The following is an 18,458-nucleotide window of genomic DNA, read 5'->3' as shown; positions in this document are numbered from 1 at the left end:
AAATAAAACTGCATGAAACCTCAATATTTTTTTTTGTCCAACATATCTATTATGGCAAAAGAATAAAGAGATTTGCTGCACTGATAGAGGTGTAAGAGTTACATCATGTCTACTTCATCCAAGCTTTGCAAAAATGCATTTCTGCTTTCATAGAGAAAGTTTTCAAATCATGTATATACCATGGGAGTTTACTCCTATTTCACAAAAGAAGGGGGTCATGGGTTGATTTCATACATGACTGGGGTTGCCTAGATCATATCAACCCAGAATATATTTTGAACGACCAAAATCATGGAATACAGGCCAGAAATTGGAGAGATTTCACATTAAGCAGCTTTAGCATCTTGACATATGTAAGGCTGGTTGATGAAGTTTGTCAGAAAGTATTAAGTGAGGAGATGCATAATGCCTAGCTGTCTGGAACACTGATCAGAGTACCCTGCCGCCTGTTCGTCGATCAAGGCAAATGACCCCTTAAACAGATGAAATCACTTTTAGACCACAGTATGATAGGAACTTATGCTTGAATCTATTGATTCATCAAGCTAAGACTTTAAAAAACTTCCTGGAAATCAAAACTATTTACTGTGTATTGTTTTCAGGTTGTTAGACTTGACAGTTTCATGTATAAGCCAGTTTAGAGGGTACAAAGTGAAAATATCCTCATAATTTTAAAACTTTATTGGTTAACCTGCCCAAAACTGAATATTTCTATTCACAGTTAACAGTATTTGACAGTATCAGCTAAAAACAGTGTTTCTCTGCAATAATTTATGGGTTACTGGGTGACAAGAAGACATATTGTATATGGGTAAACAAGGGAGATAATTTAAAGACATCACACACCCTCAAGTCAATAAAATTTGTGGTCAGACCCACTCTACAAGGGTCAGTTGTTATTATTTACATCTAATCAACTTCTTGGGTTCATGTACAGCCCTTAATTCATGTCTGGCAAAAAGAAATACTGCACAGTGAGGCATTAAGAGAGCATGGTCAGAAACTTCTAATGGATGACGATGACCGAGTGGTGGAAGTTGCCAGTCAGACATTGTGGTGTTTTAACTGGACTGGGGTATTTAAATGTACTGTATGTACCTACATATCCAAGTACTGCAACTGCTACAAAGTGGTAAGACATATCGAAGAAAAGGGCGTGTGCTTGATTAGACGCAGTCAACAACAGACTTCAGACCGGCTTGTCGAAATACCACATTGGATGTGAAGGCTTCTGTTTCTGCTGTATGTGTGCATACACACCTCCCCATTCATCAACAGGCATTCTGCAAGCTGAAAATAATGTTGCTATTATATTAAATGTCAAATCATAAAATCCAAAACAGCAATGAGACAGTTGTAGATAAAACAAAAAATAATTTTGAAAGTCATATGTGTTAAAAAGGGGGATTTTTTTTAAAAAAAGAAAGAAAATTAAGTTGATTCACATGCAAAAGGGGTCAGACAGAAAGAATTGACCACATGCTTCAATGTTTACATTTAAAACAAGGGTTTGTGACATGTTCTGGTGTGCAGTGAACATATTTCATGATTTTCTTATCATTTAGCTTTAATTTGACCCTCGGGGGATTGCCTCAGACACTCACATTGTTATAATAGTGCTGAGTTTGGCTTACTTTGTTGTCAAATTCATCAGTTCCAACAAATTTAGAAGCAGGTAACCATTAATCAAGGGTTGAACTCACCATAGGGGTCTATTACCACTGTTGGGCCTCAAAACGAAGCAACGTTCATATTCACAACACTAGAACAATCTATTCCACTCAAAACAGCCCAATCTTTACTCCCATTACCTTTAAATTTGCCTCCACATTAATACTGACTTGTTTCCATGGTGAAATAAACACAAGAAAGCATGTAAAGTATGAATTACTGAAATGTGCTGGAACCCTACATGTAGAAAAAATTATCTGCATCTGCACTAGGCCAATCTGTGATTTATGTACTGTATATACATGTAACTTCTCAGAAAAAAAAAAAAAACTGCATGAAACCTCAATATTTTTTTTTGTCCAACATATCTATTATGGCAAAAGAATAAAGAGATTTGCTGCACTGATAGAGGTGTAAGAGTTACATCATGTCTACTTCATCAAAGCTTTGCAAAAATGCATTTCTGCTTTCATAGAGAAAGTTTTCAAATCATGTATATACCATGGGAGTTTACTCCTATTTCACAAAAGAAGGGGGTCATGGGTTGATTTCATACATGACTGGGGTTGCCTAGATCATATCAACCCAGAATATATTTTGAACGACCAAAATCATGGAATACAGGCCAGAAATTGGAGAGATTTCACATTAAGCAGCTTTAGCATCTTGACATATTTAAGGCTGGTTGATGAAGTTTGTCAGAAAGTATTAAGTGAGGAGATGCATAATGCCTAGCTGTCTGGAACACTGATCAGAGTACCCTGCCGCCTGTTCGTCGATCAAGGCAAATGACCCCTTAAACAGATGAAATCACTTTTAGACCACAGTATGATAGGAACTTATGCTTGAATCTATTGATTCATCAAGCTAAGACTTTAAAAAACTTCCTGGAAATCAAAACTATTTACTGTGTATTGTTTTCAGGTTGTTAGACTTGACAGTTTCATGTATAAGCCAGTTTAGAGGGTACAAAGTGAAAATATCCTCATAATTTTAAAACTTTATTGGTTAACCTGCCCAAAACTGAATATTTCTATTCACAGTTAACAGTATTTGACAGTATCAGCTAAAAACAGTGTTTCTCTGCAATAATTTATGGGTTACTGGGTGACAAGAAGACATATTGTATATGGGTAAACAAGGGAGATAATTTAAAGACATCACACACCCTCAAGTCAATAAAATTTGTGGTCAGACCCACTCTACAAGGGTCAGTTGTTATTATTTACATCTAATCAACTTCTTGGGTTCATGTACAGCCCTTAATTCATGTCTGGCAAAAAGAAATACTGCACAGTGAGGCATTAAGAGAGCATGGTCAGAAACTTCTAATGGATGACGATGACCGAGTGGTGGAAGTTGCCAGTCAGACATTGTGGTGTTTTAACTGGACTGGGGTATTTAAATGTACTGTATGTACCTACATATCCAAGTACTGCAACTGCTACAAAGTGGTAAGACATATCGAAGAAAAGGGCGTGTGCTTGATTAGACGCAGTCAACAACAGACTTCAGACCGGCTTGTCGAAATACCACATTGGATGTGAAGGCTTCTGTTTCTGCTGTATGTGTGCATACACACCTCCCCATTCATCAACAGGCATTCTGCAAGCTGAAAATAATGTTGCTATTATATTAAATGTCAAATCATAAAATCCAAAACAGCAATGAGACAGTTGTAGATAAAACAAAAAATAATTTTGAAAGTCATATGTGTTAAAAAGGGGGATTTTTTTTAAAAAAAGAAAGAAAATTAAGTTGATTCACATGCAAAAGGGGTCAGACAGAAAGAATTGACCACATGCTTCAATGTTTACATTTAAAACAAGGGTTTGTGACATGTTCTGGTGTGCAGTGAACATATTTCATGATTTTCTTATCATTTAGCTTTAATTTGACCCTCGGGGGATTGCCTCAGACACTCACATTGTTATAATAGTGCTGAGTTTGGCTTACTTTGTTGTCAAATTCATCAGTTCCAACAAATTTAGAAGCAGGTAACCATTAATCAAGGGTTGAACTCACCATAGGGGTCTATTACCACTGTTGGGCCTCAAAACGAAGCAACGTTCATATTCACAACACTAGAACAATCTATTCCACTCAAAACAGCCCAATCTTTACTCCCATTACCTTTAAATTTGCCTCCACATTAATACTGACTTGTTTCCATGGTGAAATAAACACAAGAAAGCATGTAAAGTATGAATTACTGAAATGTGCTGGAACCCTACATGTAGAAAAAATTATCTGCATCTGCACTAGGCCAATCTGTGATTTATGTACTGTATATACATGTAACTTCTCAGAAAAAAAAAAAAAACTGCATGAAACCTCAATATTTTTTTTTGTCCAACATATCTATTATGGCAAAAGAATAAAGAGATTTGCTGCACTGATAGAGGTGTAAGAGTTACATCATGTCTACTTCATCAAAGCTTTGCAAAAATGCATTTCTGCTTTCATAGAGAAAGTTTTCAAATCATGTATATACCATGGGAGTTTACTCCTATTTCACAAAAGAAGGGGGTCATGGGTTGATTTCATACATGACTGGGGTTGCCTAGATCATATCAACCCAGAATATATTTTGAACGACCAAAATCATGGAATACAGGCCAGAAATTGGAGAGATTTCACATTAAGCAGCTTTAGCATCTTGACATATGTAAGGCTGGTTGATGAAGTTTGTCAGAAAGTATTAAGTGAGGAGATGCATAATGCCTAGCTGTCTGGAACACTGATCAGAGTACCCTGCCGCCTGTTCGTCGATCAAGGCAAATGACCCCTTAAACAGATGAAATCACTTTTAGACCACAGTATGATAGGAACTTATGCTTGAATCTATTGATTCATCAAGCTAAGACTTTAAAAAACTTCCTGGAAATCAAAACTATTTACTGTGTATTGTTTTCAGGTTGTTAGACTTGACAGTTTCATGTATAAGCCAGTTTAGAGGGTACAAAGTGAAAATATCCTCATAATTTTAAAACTTTATTGGTTAACCTGCCCAAAACTGAATATTTCTATTCACAGTTAACAGTATTTGACAGTATCAGCTAAAAACAGTGTTTCTCTGCAATAATTTATGGGTTACTGGGTGACAAGAAGACATATTGTATATGGGTAAACAAGGGAGATAATTTAAAGACATCATACACCCTCAAGTCAATAAAATTTGTGGTCAGACCCACTCTACAAGGGTCAGTTGTTATTATTTACATCTAATCAACTTCTTGGGTTCATGTACAGCCCTTAATTCATGTCTGGCAAAAAGAAATACTGCACAGTGAGGCATTAAGAGAGCATGGTCAGAAACTTCTAATGGATGACGATGACCGAGTGGTGGAAGTTGCCAGTCAGACATTGTGGTGTTTTAACTGGACTGGGGTATTTAAATGTACTGTATGTACCTACATATCCAAGTACTGCAACTGCTACAAAGTGGTAAGACATATCGAAGAAAAGGGCGTGTGCTTGATTAGACGCAGTCAACAACAGACTTCAGACCGGCTTGTCGAAATACCACATTGGATGTGAAGGCTTCTGTTTCTGCTGTATGTGTGCATACACACCTCCCCATTCATCAACAGGCATTCTGCAAGCTGAAAATAATGTTGCTATTATATTAAATGTCAAATCATAAAATCCAAAACAGCAATGAGACAGTTGTAGATAAAACAAAAAATAATTTTGAAAGTCATATGTGTTAAAAAGGGGGATTTTTTTTAAAAAAAGAAAGAAAATTAAGTTGATTCACATGCAAAAGGGGTCAGACAGAAAGAATTGACCACATGCTTCAATGTTTACATTTAAAACAAGGGTTTGTGACATGTTCTGGTGTGCAGTGAACATATTTCATGATTTTCTTATCATTTAGCTTTAATTTGACCCTCAGGGGATTGCCTCAGACACTCACATTGTTATAATAGTGTTGAGTTTGGCTTACTTTGTTGTCAAATTCATCAGTTCCAACAAATTTAGAAGCAGGTAACCATTAATCAAGGGTTGAACTCACCATAGGGGTCTATTACCACTGTTGGGCCTCAAAACGAAGCAACGTTCATATTCACAACACTAGAACAATCTATTCCACTCAAAACAGCCCAATCTTTACTCCCATTACCTTTAAATTTGCCTCCACATTAATACTGACTTGTTTCCATGGTGAAATAAACACAGGAAAGCATGTAAAGTATGAATTACTGAAATGTGCTGGAACCCTACATGTAGAAAAAATTATCTGCATCTGCACTAGGCCAATCTGTGATTTATGTACTGTATATACATGTAACTTCTCAGAAAAAAAAAAAAAAACTGCATGAAACCTCAATATTTTTTTTTGTCCAACATATCTATTATGGCAAAAGAATAAAGAGATTTGCTGCACTGATAGAGGTGTAAGAGTTACATCATGTCTACTTCATCAAAGCTTTGCAAAAATGCATTTCTGCTTTCATAGAGAAAGTTTTCAAATCATGTATATACCATGGGAGTTTACTCCTATTTCACAAAAGAAGGGGGTCATGGGTTGATTTCATACATGACTGGGGTTGCCTAGATCATATCAACCCAGAATATATTTTGAACGACCAAAATCATGGAATACAGGCCAGAAATTGGAGAGATTTCACATTAAGCAGCTTTAGCATCTTGACATATGTAAGGCTGGTTGATGAAGTTTGTCAGAAAGTATTAAGTGAGGAGATGCATAATGCCTAGCTGTCTGGAACACTGATCAGAGTACCCTGCCGCCTGTTCGTCGATCAAGGCAAATGACCCCTTAAACAGATGAAATCACTTTTAGACCACAGTATGATAGGAACTTATGCTTGAATCTATTGATTCATCAAGCTAAGACTTTAAAAAACTTCCTGGAAATCAAAACTATTTACTGTGTATTGTTTTCAGGTTGTTAGACTTGACAGTTTCATGTATAAGCCAGTTTAGAGGGTACAAAGTGAAAATATCCTCATAATTTTAAAACTTTATTGGTTAACCTGCCCAAAACTGAATATTTCTATTCACAGTTAACAGTATTTGACAGTATCAGCTAAAAACAGTGTTTCTCTGCAATAATTTATGGGTTACTGGGTGACAAGAAGACATATTGTATATGGGTAAACAAGGGAGATAATTTAAAGACATCACACACCCTCAAGTCAATAAAATTTGTGGTCAGACCCACTCTACAAGGGTCAGTTGTTATTATTTACATCTAATCAACTTCTTGGGTTCATGTACAGCCCTTAATTCATGTCTGGCAAAAAGAAATACTGCACAGTGAGGCATTAAGAGAGCATGGTCAGAAACTTCTAATGGATGACGATGACCGAGTGGTGGAAGTTACCAGTCAGACATTGTGGTGTTTTAACTGGACTGGGGTATTTAAATGTACTGTATGTACCTACATATCCAAGTACTGCAACTGCTACAAAGTGGTAAGACATATCGAAGAAAAGGGCGTGTGCTTGATTAGACGCAGTCAACAACAGACTTCAGACCGGCTTGTCGAAATACCACATTGGATGTGAAGGCTTCTGTTTCTGCTGTATGTGTGCATACACACCTCCCCATTCATCAACAGGCATTCTGCAAGCTGAAAATAATGTTGCTATTATATTAAATGTCAAATCATAAAATCCAAAACAGCAATGAGACAGTTGTAGATAAAACAAAAAATAATTTTGAAAGTCATATGTGTTAAAAAGGGGGATTTTTTTTAAAAAAAGAAAGAAAATTAAGTTGATTCACATGCAAAAGGGGTCAGACAGAAAGAATTGACCACATGCTTCAATGTTTACATTTAAAACAAGGGTTTGTGACATGTTCTGGTGTGCAGTGAACATATTTCATGATTTTCTTATCATTTAGCTTTAATTTGACCCTCAGGGGATTGCCTCAGACACTCACATTGTTATAATAGTGTTGAGTTTGGCTTACTTTGTTGTCAAATTCATCAGTTCCAACAAATTTAGAAGCAGGTAACCATTAATCAAGGGTTGAACTCACCATAGGGGTCTATTACCACTGTTGGGCCTCAAAACGAAGCAACGTTCATATTCACAACACTAGAACAATCTATTCCACTCAAAACAGCCCAATCTTTACTCCCATTACCTTTAAATTTGCCTCCACATTAATACTGACTTGTTTCCATGGTGAAATAAACACAGGAAAGCATGTAAAGTATGAATTACTGAAATGTGCTGGAACCCTACATGTAGAAAAAATTATCTGCATCTGCACTAGGCCAATCTGTGATTTATGTACTGTATATACATGTAACTTCTCAGAAAAAAAAAAAAAACTGCATGAAACCTCAATATTTTTTTTTGTCCAACATATCTATTATGGCAAAAGAATAAAGAGATTTGCTGCACTGATAGAGGTGTAAGAGTTACATCATGTCTACTTCATCAAAGCTTTGCAAAAATGCATTTCTGCTTTCATAGAGAAAGTTTTCAAATCATGTATATACCATGGGAGTTTACTCCTATTTCACAAAAGAAGGGGGTCATGGGTTGATTTCATACATGACTGGGGTTGCCTAGATCATATCAACCCAGAATATATTTTGAACGACCAAAATCATGGAATACAGGCCAGAAATTGGAGAGATTTCACATTAAGCAGCTTTAGCATCTTGACATATGTAAGGCTGGTTGATGAAGTTTGTCAGAAAGTATTAAGTGAGGAGATGCATAATGCCTAGCTGTCTGGAACACTGATCAGAGTACCCTGCCGCCTGTTCGTCGATCAAGGCAAATGACCCCTTAAACAGATGAAATCACTTTTAGACCACAGTATGATAGGAACTTATGCTTGAATCTATTGATTCATCAAGCTAAGACTTTAAAAAACTTCCTGGAAATCAAAACTATTTACTGTGTATTGTTTTCAGGTTGTTAGACTTGACAGTTTCATGTATAAGCCAGTTTAGAGGGTACAAAGTGAAAATATCCTCATAATTTTAAAACTTTATTGGTTAACCTGCCCAAAACTGAATATTTCTATTCACAGTTAACAGTATTTGACAGTATCAGCTAAAAACAGTGTTTCTCTGCAATAATTTATGGGTTACTGGGTGACAAGAAGACATATTGTATATGGGTAAACAAGGGAAATAATTTAAAGACATCACACACCCTCAAGTCAATAAAATTTGTGGTCAGACCCACTCTACAAGGGTCAGTTGTTATTATTTACATCTAATCAACTTCTTGGGTTCATGTACAGCCCTTAATTCATGTCTGGCAAAAAGAAATACTGCACAGTGAGGCATTAAGAGAGCATGGTCAGAAACTTCTAATGGATGACGATGACCGAGTGGTGGAAGTTACCAGTCAGACATTGTGGTGTTTTAACTGGACTGGGGTATTTAAATGTACTGTATGTACCTACATATCCAAGTACTGCAACTGCTACAAAGTGGTAAGACATATCGAAGAAAAGGGCGTGTGCTTGATTAGACGCAGTCAACAACAGACTTCAGACCGGCTTGTCGAAATACCACATTGGATGTGAAGGCTTCTGTTTCTGCTGTATGTGTGCATACACACCTCCCCATTCATCAACAGGCATTCTGCAAGCTGAAAATAATGTTGCTATTATATTAAATGTCAAATCATAAAATCCAAAACAGCAATGAGACAGTTGTAGATAAAACAAAAAATAATTTTGAAAGTCATATGTGTTAAAAAGGGGGATTTTTTTTAAAAAAAGAAAGAAAATTAAGTTGATTCACATGCAAAAGGGGTCAGACAGAAAGAATTGACCACATGCTTCAATGTTTACATTTAAAACAAGGGTTTGTGACATGTTCTGGTGTGCAGTGAACATATTTCATGATTTTCTTATCATTTAGCTTTAATTTGACCCTCAGGGGATTGCCTCAGACACTCACATTGTTATAATAGTGTTGAGTTTGGCTTACTTTGTTGTCAAATTCATCAGTTCCAACAAATTTAGAAGCAGGTAACCATTAATCAAGGGTTGAACTCACCATAGGGGTCTATTACCACTGTTGGGCCTCAAAACGAAGCAACGTTCATATTCACAACACTAGAACAATCTATTCCACTCAAAACAGCCCAATCTTTACTCCCATTACCTTTAAATTTGCCTCCACATTAATACTGACTTGTTTCCATGGTGAAATAAACACAGGAAAGCATGTAAAGTATGAATTACTGAAATGTGCTGGAACCCTACATGTAGAAAAAATTATCTGCATCTGCACTAGGCCAATCTGTGATTTATGTACTGTATATACATGTAACTTCTCAGAAAAAAAAAAAAACTGCATGAAACCTCAATATTTTTTTTTGTCCAACATATCTATTATGGCAAAAGAATAAAGAGATTTGCTGCACTGATAGAGGTGTAAGAGTTACATCATGTCTACTTCATCAAAGCTTTGCAAAAATGCATTTCTGCTTTCATAGAGAAAGTTTTCAAATCATGTATATACCATGGGAGTTTACTCCTATTTCACAAAAGAAGGGGGTCATGGGTTGATTTCATACATGACTGGGGTTGCCTAGATCATATCAACCCAGAATATATTTTGAACGACCAAAATCATGGAATACAGGCCAGAAATTGGAGAGATTTCACATTAAGCAGCTTTAGCATCTTGACATATGTAAGGCTGGTTGATGAAGTTTGTCAGAAAGTATTAAGTGAGGAGATGCATAATGCCTAGCTGTCTGGAACACTGATCAGAGTACCCTGCCGCCTGTTCGTCGATCAAGGCAAATGACCCCTTAAACAGATGAAATCACTTTTAGACCACAGTATGATAGGAACTTATGCTTGAATCTATTGATTCATCAAGCTAAGACTTTAAAAAACTTCCTGGAAATCAAAACTATTTACTGTGTATTGTTTTCAGGTTGTTAGACTTGACAGTTTCATGTATAAGCCAGTTTAGAGGGTACAAAGTGAAAATATCCTCATAATTTTAAAACTTTATTGGTTAACCTGCCCAAAACTGAATATTTCTATTCACAGTTAACAGTATTTGACAGTATCAGCTAAAAACAGTGTTTCTCTGCAATAATTTATGGGTTACTGGGTGACAAGAAGACATATTGTATATGGGTAAACAAGGGAAATAATTTAAAGACATCACACACCCTCAAGTCAATAAAATTTGTGGTCAGACCCACTCTACAAGGGTCAGTTGTTATTATTTACATCTAATCAACTTCTTGGGTTCATGTACAGCCCTTAATTCATGTCTGGCAAAAAGAAATACTGCACAGTGAGGCATTAAGAGAGCATGGTCAGAAACTTCTAATGGATGACGATGACCGAGTGGTGGAAGTTACCAGTCAGACATTGTGGTGTTTTAACTGGACTGGGGTATTTAAATGTACTGTATGTACCTACATATCCAAGTACTGCAACTGCTACAAAGTGGTAAGACATATCGAAGAAAAGGGCGTGTGCTTGATTAGACGCAGTCAACAACAGACTTCAGACCGGCTTGTCGAAATACCACATTGGATGTGAAGGCTTCTGTTTCTGCTGTATGTGTGCATACACACCTCCCCATTCATCAACAGGCATTCTGCAAGCTGAAAATAATGTTGCTATTATATTAAATGTCAAATCATAAAATCCAAAACAGCAATGAGACAGTTGTAGATAAAACAAAAAATAATTTTGAAAGTCATATGTGTTAAAAAGGGGGATTTTTTTTAAAAAAAGAAAGAAAATTAAGTTGATTCACATGCAAAAGGGGTCAGACAGAAAGAATTGACCACATGCTTCAATGTTTACATTTAAAACAAGGGTTTGTGACATGTTCTGGTGTGCAGTGAACATATTTCATGATTTTCTTATCATTTAGCTTTAATTTGACCCTCAGGGGATTGCCTCAGACACTCACATTGTTATAATAGTGTTGAGTTTGGCTTACTTTGTTGTCAAATTCATCAGTTCCAACAAATTTAGAAGCAGGTAACCATTAATCAAGGGTTGAACTCACCATAGGGGTCTATTACCACTGTTGGGCCTCAAAACGAAGCAACGTTCATATTCACAACACTAGAACAATCTATTCCACTCAAAACAGCCCAATCTTTACTCCCATTACCTTTAAATTTGCCTCCACATTAATACTGACTTGTTTCCATGGTGAAATAAACACAGGAAAGCATGTAAAGTATGAATTACTGAAATGTGCTGGAACCCTACATGTAGAAAAAATTATCTGCATCTGCACTAGGCCAATCTGTGATTTATGTACTGTATATACATGTAACTTCTCAGAAAAAAAAAAAAAACTGCATGAAACCTCAATATTTTTTTTTGTCCAACATATCTATTATGGCAAAAGAATAAAGAGATTTGCTGCACTGATAGAGGTGTAAGAGTTACATCATGTCTACTTCATCAAAGCTTTGCAAAAATGCATTTCTGCTTTCATAGAGAAAGTTTTCAAATCATGTATATACCATGGGAGTTTACTCCTATTTCACAAAAGAAGGGGGTCATGGGTTGATTTCATACATGACTGGGGTTGCCTAGATCATATCAACCCAGAATATATTTTGAACGACCAAAATCATGGAATACAGGCCAGAAATTGGAGAGATTTCACATTAAGCAGCTTTAGCATCTTGACATATGTAAGGCTGGTTGATGAAGTTTGTCAGAAAGTATTAAGTGAGGAGATGCATAATGCCTAGCTGTCTGGAACACTGATCAGAGTACCCTGCCGCCTGTTCGTCGATCAAGGCAAATGACCCCTTAAACAGATGAAATCACTTTTAGACCACAGTATGATAGGAACTTATGCTTGAATCTATTGATTCATCAAGCTAAGACTTTAAAAAACTTCCTGGAAATCAAAACTATTTACTGTGTATTGTTTTCAGGTTGTTAGACTTGACAGTTTCATGTATAAGCCAGTTTAGAGGGTACAAAGTGAAAATATCCTCATAATTTTAAAACTTTATTGGTTAACCTGCCCAAAACTGAATATTTCTATTCACAGTTAACAGTATTTGACAGTATCAGCTAAAAACAGTGTTTCTCTGCAATAATTTATGGGTTACTGGGTGACAAGAAGACATATTGTATATGGGTAAACAAGGGAGATAATTTAAAGACATCACACACCCTCAAGTCAATAAAATTTGTGGTCAGACCCACTCTACAAGGGTCAGTTGTTATTATTTACATCTAATCAACTTCTTGGGTTCATGTACAGCCCTTAATTCATGTCTGGCAAAAAGAAATACTGCACAGTGAGGCATTAAGAGAGCATGGTCAGAAACTTCTAATGGATGACGATGACCGAGTGGTGGAAGTTAGCAGTCAGACATTGTGGTGTTTTAACTGGACTGGGGTATTTAAATGTACTGTATGTACCTACATATCCAAGTACTGCAACTGCTACAAAGTGGTAAGACATATCGAAGAAAAGGGCGTGTGCTTGATTAGACGCAGTCAACAACAGACTTCAGACCGGCTTGTCGAAATACCACATTGGATGTGAAGGCTTCTGTTTCTGCTGTATGTGTGCATACACACCTCCCCATTCATCAACAGGCATTCTGCAAGCTGAAAATAATGTTGCTATTATATTAAATGTCAAATCATAAAATCCAAAACAGCAATGAGACAGTTGTAGATAAAACAAAAAATAATTTTGAAAGTCATATGTGTTAAAAAGGGGGATTTTTTTTAAAAAAAGAAAGAAAATTAAGTTGATTCACATGCAAAAGGGGTCAGACAGAAAGAATTGACCACATGCTTCAATGTTTACATTTAAAACAAGGGTTTGTGACATGTTCTGGTGTGCAGTGAACATATTTCATGATTTTCTTATCATTTAGCTTTAATTTGACCCTCAGGGGATTGCCTCAGACACTCACATTGTTATAATAGTGTTGAGTTTGGCTTACTTTGTTGTCAAATTCATCAGTTCCAACAAATTTAGAAGCAGGTAACCATTAATCAAGGGTTGAACTCACCATAGGGGTCTATTACCACTGTTGGGCCTCAAAACGAAGCAACGTTCATATTCACAACACTAGAACACTCTATTCCACTCAAAACAGCCCAATCTTTACTCCCATTACCTTTAAATTTGCCTCCACATTAATACTGACTTGTTTCCATGGTGAAATAAACACAGGAAAGCATGTAAAGTATGAATTACTGAAATGTGCTGGAACCCTACATGTAGAAAAAATTATCTGCATCTGCACTAGGCCAATCTGTGATTTATGTACTGTATATACATGTAACTTCTCAGAAAAAAAAAATAAAACTGCATGAAACCTCAATATTTTTTTCTGTCCAACATATCTATTATGGCAAAAGAATAAAGAGATTTGCTGCACTGATAGAGGTGTAAGAGTTACATCATGTCTACTTCATCAAAGCTTTGCAAAAATGCATTTCTGCTTTCATAGAGAAAGTTTTCAAATCATGTATATACCATGGGAGTTTACTCCTATTTCACAAAAGAAGGGGGTCATGGGTTGATTTCATACATGACTGGGGTTGCCTAGATCATATCAACCCAGAATATATTTTGAACGACCAAAATCATGGAATACAGGCCAGAAATTGGAGAGATTTCACATTAAGCAGCTTTAGCATCTTGACATATGTAAGGCTGGTTGATGAAGTTTGTCAGAAAGTATTAAGTGAGGAGATGCATAATGCCTAGCTGTCTGGAACACTGATCAGAGTACCCTGCCGCCTGTTCGTCGATCAAGGCAAATGACCCCTTAAACAGATGAAATCACTTTTAGACCACAGTATGATAGGAACTTATGCTTGAATCTATTGATTCATCAAGCTAAGACTTTAAAAAACTTCCTGGAAATCAAAACTATTTACTGTGTATTGTTTTCAGGTTGTTAGACTTGACAGTTTCATGTATAAGCCAGTTTAGAGGGTACAAAGTGAAAATATCCTCATAATTTTAAAACTTTATTGGTTAACCTGCCCAAAACTGAATATTTCTATTCACAGTTAACAGTATTTGACAGTATCAGCTAAAAACAGTGTTTCTCTGCAATAATTTATGGGTTACTGGGTGACAAGAAGACATATTGTATATGGGTAAACAAGGGAGATAATTTAAAGACATCACACACCCTCAAGTCAATAAAATTTGTGGTCAGACCCACTCTACAAGGGTCAGTTGTTATTATTTACATCTAATCAACTTCTTGGGTTCATGTACAGCCCTTAATTCATGTCTGGCAAAAAGAAATACTGCACAGTGAGGCATTAAGAGAGCATGGTCAGAAACTTCTAATGGATGACGATGACCGAGTGGTGGAAGTTAGCAGTCAGACATTGTGGTGTTTTAACTGGACTGGGGTATTTAAATGTACTGTATGTACCTACATATCCAAGTACTGCAACTGCTACAAAGTGGTAAGACATATCGAAGAAAAGGGCGTGTGCTTGATTAGACGCAGTCAACAACAGACTTCAGACCGGCTTGTCGAAATACCACATTGGATGTGAAGGCTTCTGTTTCTGCTGTATGTGTGCATACACACCTCCCCATTCATCAACAGGCATTCTGCAAGCTGAAAATAATGTTGCTATTATATTAAATGTCAAATCATAAAATCCAAAACAGCAATGAGACAGTTGTAGATAAAACAAAAAATAATTTTGAAAGTCATATGTGTTAAAAAGGGGGATTTTTTTTAAAAAAAGAAAGAAAATTAAGTTGATTCACATGCAAAAGGGGTCAGACAGAAAGAATTGACCACATGCTTCAATGTTTACATTTAAAACAAGGGTTTGTGACATGTTCTGGTGTGCAGTGAACATATTTCATGATTTTCTTATCATTTAGCTTTAATTTGACCCTCAGGGGATTGCCTCAGACACTCACATTGTTATAATAGTGTTGAGTTTGGCTTACTTTGTTGTCAAATTCATCAGTTCCAACAAATTTAGAAGCAGGTAACCATTAATCAAGGGTTGAACTCACCATAGGGGTCTATTACCACTGTTGGGCCTCAAAACGAAGCAACGTTCATATTCACAACACTAGAACACTCTATTCCACTCAAAACAGCCCAATCTTTACTCCCATTACCTTTAAATTTGCCTCCACATTAATACTGACTTGTTTCCATGGTGAAATAAACACAGGAAAGCATGTAAAGTATGAATTACTGAAATGTGCTGGAACCCTACATGTAGAAAAAATTATCTGCATCTGCACTAGGCCAATCTGTGATTTATGTACTGTATATACATGTAACTTCTCAGAAAAAAAAAATAAAACTGCATGAAACCTCAATATTTTTTTCTGTCCAACATATCTATTATGGCAAAAGAATAAAGAGATTTGCTGCACTGATAGAGGTGTAAGAGTTACATCATGTCTACTTCATCAAAGCTTTGCAAAAATGCATTTCTGCTTTCATAGAGAAAGTTTTCAAATCATGTATATACCATGGGAGTTTACTCCTATTTCACAAAAGAAGGGGGTCATGGGTTGATTTCATACATGACTGGGGTTGCCTAGATCATATCAACCCAGAATATATTTTGAACGACCAAAATCATGGAATACAGGCCAGAAATTGGAGAGATTTCACATTAAGCAGCTTTAGCATCTTGACATATGTAAGGCTGGTTGATGAAGTTTGTCAGAAAGTATTAAGTGAGGAGATGCATAATGCCTAGCTGTCTGGAACACTGATCAGAGTACCCTGCCGCCTGTTCGTCGATCAAGGCAAATGACCCCTTAAACAGATGAAATCACTTTTAGACCACAGTATGATAGGAACTTATGCTTGAATCTATTGATTCATCAAGCTAAGACTTTAAAAAACTTCCTGGAAATCAAAACTATTTACTGTGTATTGTTTTCAGGTTGTTAGACTTGACAGTTTCATGTATAAGCCAGTTTAGAGGGTACAAAGTGAAAATATCCTCATAATTTTAAAACTTTATTGGTTAACCTGCCCAAAACTGAATATTTCTATTCACAGTTAACAGTATTTGACAGTATCAGCTAAAAACAGTGTTTCTCTGCAATAATTTATGGGTTACTGGGTGACAAGAAGACATATTGTATATGGGTAAACAAGGGAAATAATTTAAAGACATCACACACCCTCAAGTCAATAAAATTTGTGGTCAGACCCACTCTACAAGGGTCAGTTGTTATTATTTACATCTAATCAACTTCTTGGGTTCATGTACAGCCCTTAATTCATGTCTGGCAAAAAGAAATACTGCACAGTGAGGCATTAAGAGAGCATGGTCAGAAACTTCTAATGGATGACGATGACCGAGTGGTGGAAGTTAGCAGTCAGACATTGTGGTGTTTTAACTGGACTGGGGTATTTAAATGTACTGTATGTACCTACATATCCAAGTACTGCAACTGCTACAAAGTGGTAAGACATATCGAAGAAAAGGGCGTGTGCTTGATTAGACGCAGTCAACAACAGACTTCAGACCGGCTTGTCGAAATACCACATTGGATGTGAAGGCATCTGTTTCTGCTGTATGTGTGCATACACACCTCCCCATTCATCAACAGGCATTCTGCAAGCTGAAAATAATGTTGCTATTATATTAAATGTCAAATCATAAAATCCAAAACAGCAATGAGACAGTTGTAGATAAAACATAAATAATTTTGAAAGTCATATGTGTTAAAAAGGGGGATTTTTTTTAAAAAAAGAAAGAAAATTAAGTTGATTCACATGCAAAAGGGGTCAGACAGAAAGAATTGACCACATGCTTCAATGTTTACATTTAAAACAAGGGTTTGTGACATGTTCTGGTGTGCAGTGAACATATTTCATGATTTTCTTATCATTTAGCTTTAATTTGACCCTCAGGGGATTGCCTCAGACACTCACATTGTTATAATAGTGCTGAGTTTGGCTTACTTTGTTGTCAAATTCATCAGTTCCAACAAATTTAGAAGCAGGTAACCATTAATCAAGGGTTGAACTCACCATAGGGGTCTATTACCATTGTTGGGCCTCAAAACGAAGCAACGTTCATATTCACAACACTAGAACAATCTATTCCACTCAAAACAGCCCAATCTTTACTCCCATTACCTTTAAATTTGCCTCCACATTAATACTGACTTGTTTCCATGGTGAAATAAACACAGGAAAGCATGTAAAGTATGAATTACTGAAATGTGCTGGAACCCTACATGTAGAAAAAATTATCTGCATCTGCACTAGGCCAATCTGTGATTTATGTACTGTATATACATGTAACTTCTCAGAAAAAAAAAATAAAACTGCATGAAACCTCAATATTTTTTTCTGTCCAACATATCTATTATGGCAAAAGAATAAAGAGATTTGCTGCACTGATAGAGGTGTAAGAGTTACATCATGTCTACTTCATCAAAGCTTTGCAAAAATGCATTTCTGCTTTCATAGAGAAAGTTTTCAAATCATGTATATACCATGGGAGTTTACTCCTATTTCACAAAAGAAGGGGGTCATGGGTTGATTTCATACATGACTGGGGTTGCCTAGATCATATCAACCCAGAATATATTTTGAACGACCAAAATCATGGAATACAGGCCAGAAATTGGAGAGATTTCACATTAAGCAGCTTTAGCATCTTGACATATGTAAGGCTGGTTGATGAAGTTTGTCAGAAAGTATTAAGTGAGGAGATGCATAATGCCTAGCTGTCTGGAACACTGATCAGAGTACCCTGCCGCCTGTTCGTCGATCAAGGCAAATGACCCCTTAAACAGATGAAATCACTTTTAGACCACAGTATGATAGGAACTT

The sequence above is a fragment of the Haliotis asinina genome, chromosome 3, assembly GCF_037392515.1.
Source record: "Haliotis asinina isolate JCU_RB_2024 chromosome 3, JCU_Hal_asi_v2, whole genome shotgun sequence".
Lineage (NCBI taxonomy): Eukaryota > Metazoa > Mollusca > Gastropoda > Lepetellida > Haliotidae > Haliotis > Haliotis asinina.
The sequence above is the reverse complement of the archived record's forward strand: the minus strand, read 5'-3'. Positions refer to the sequence as shown.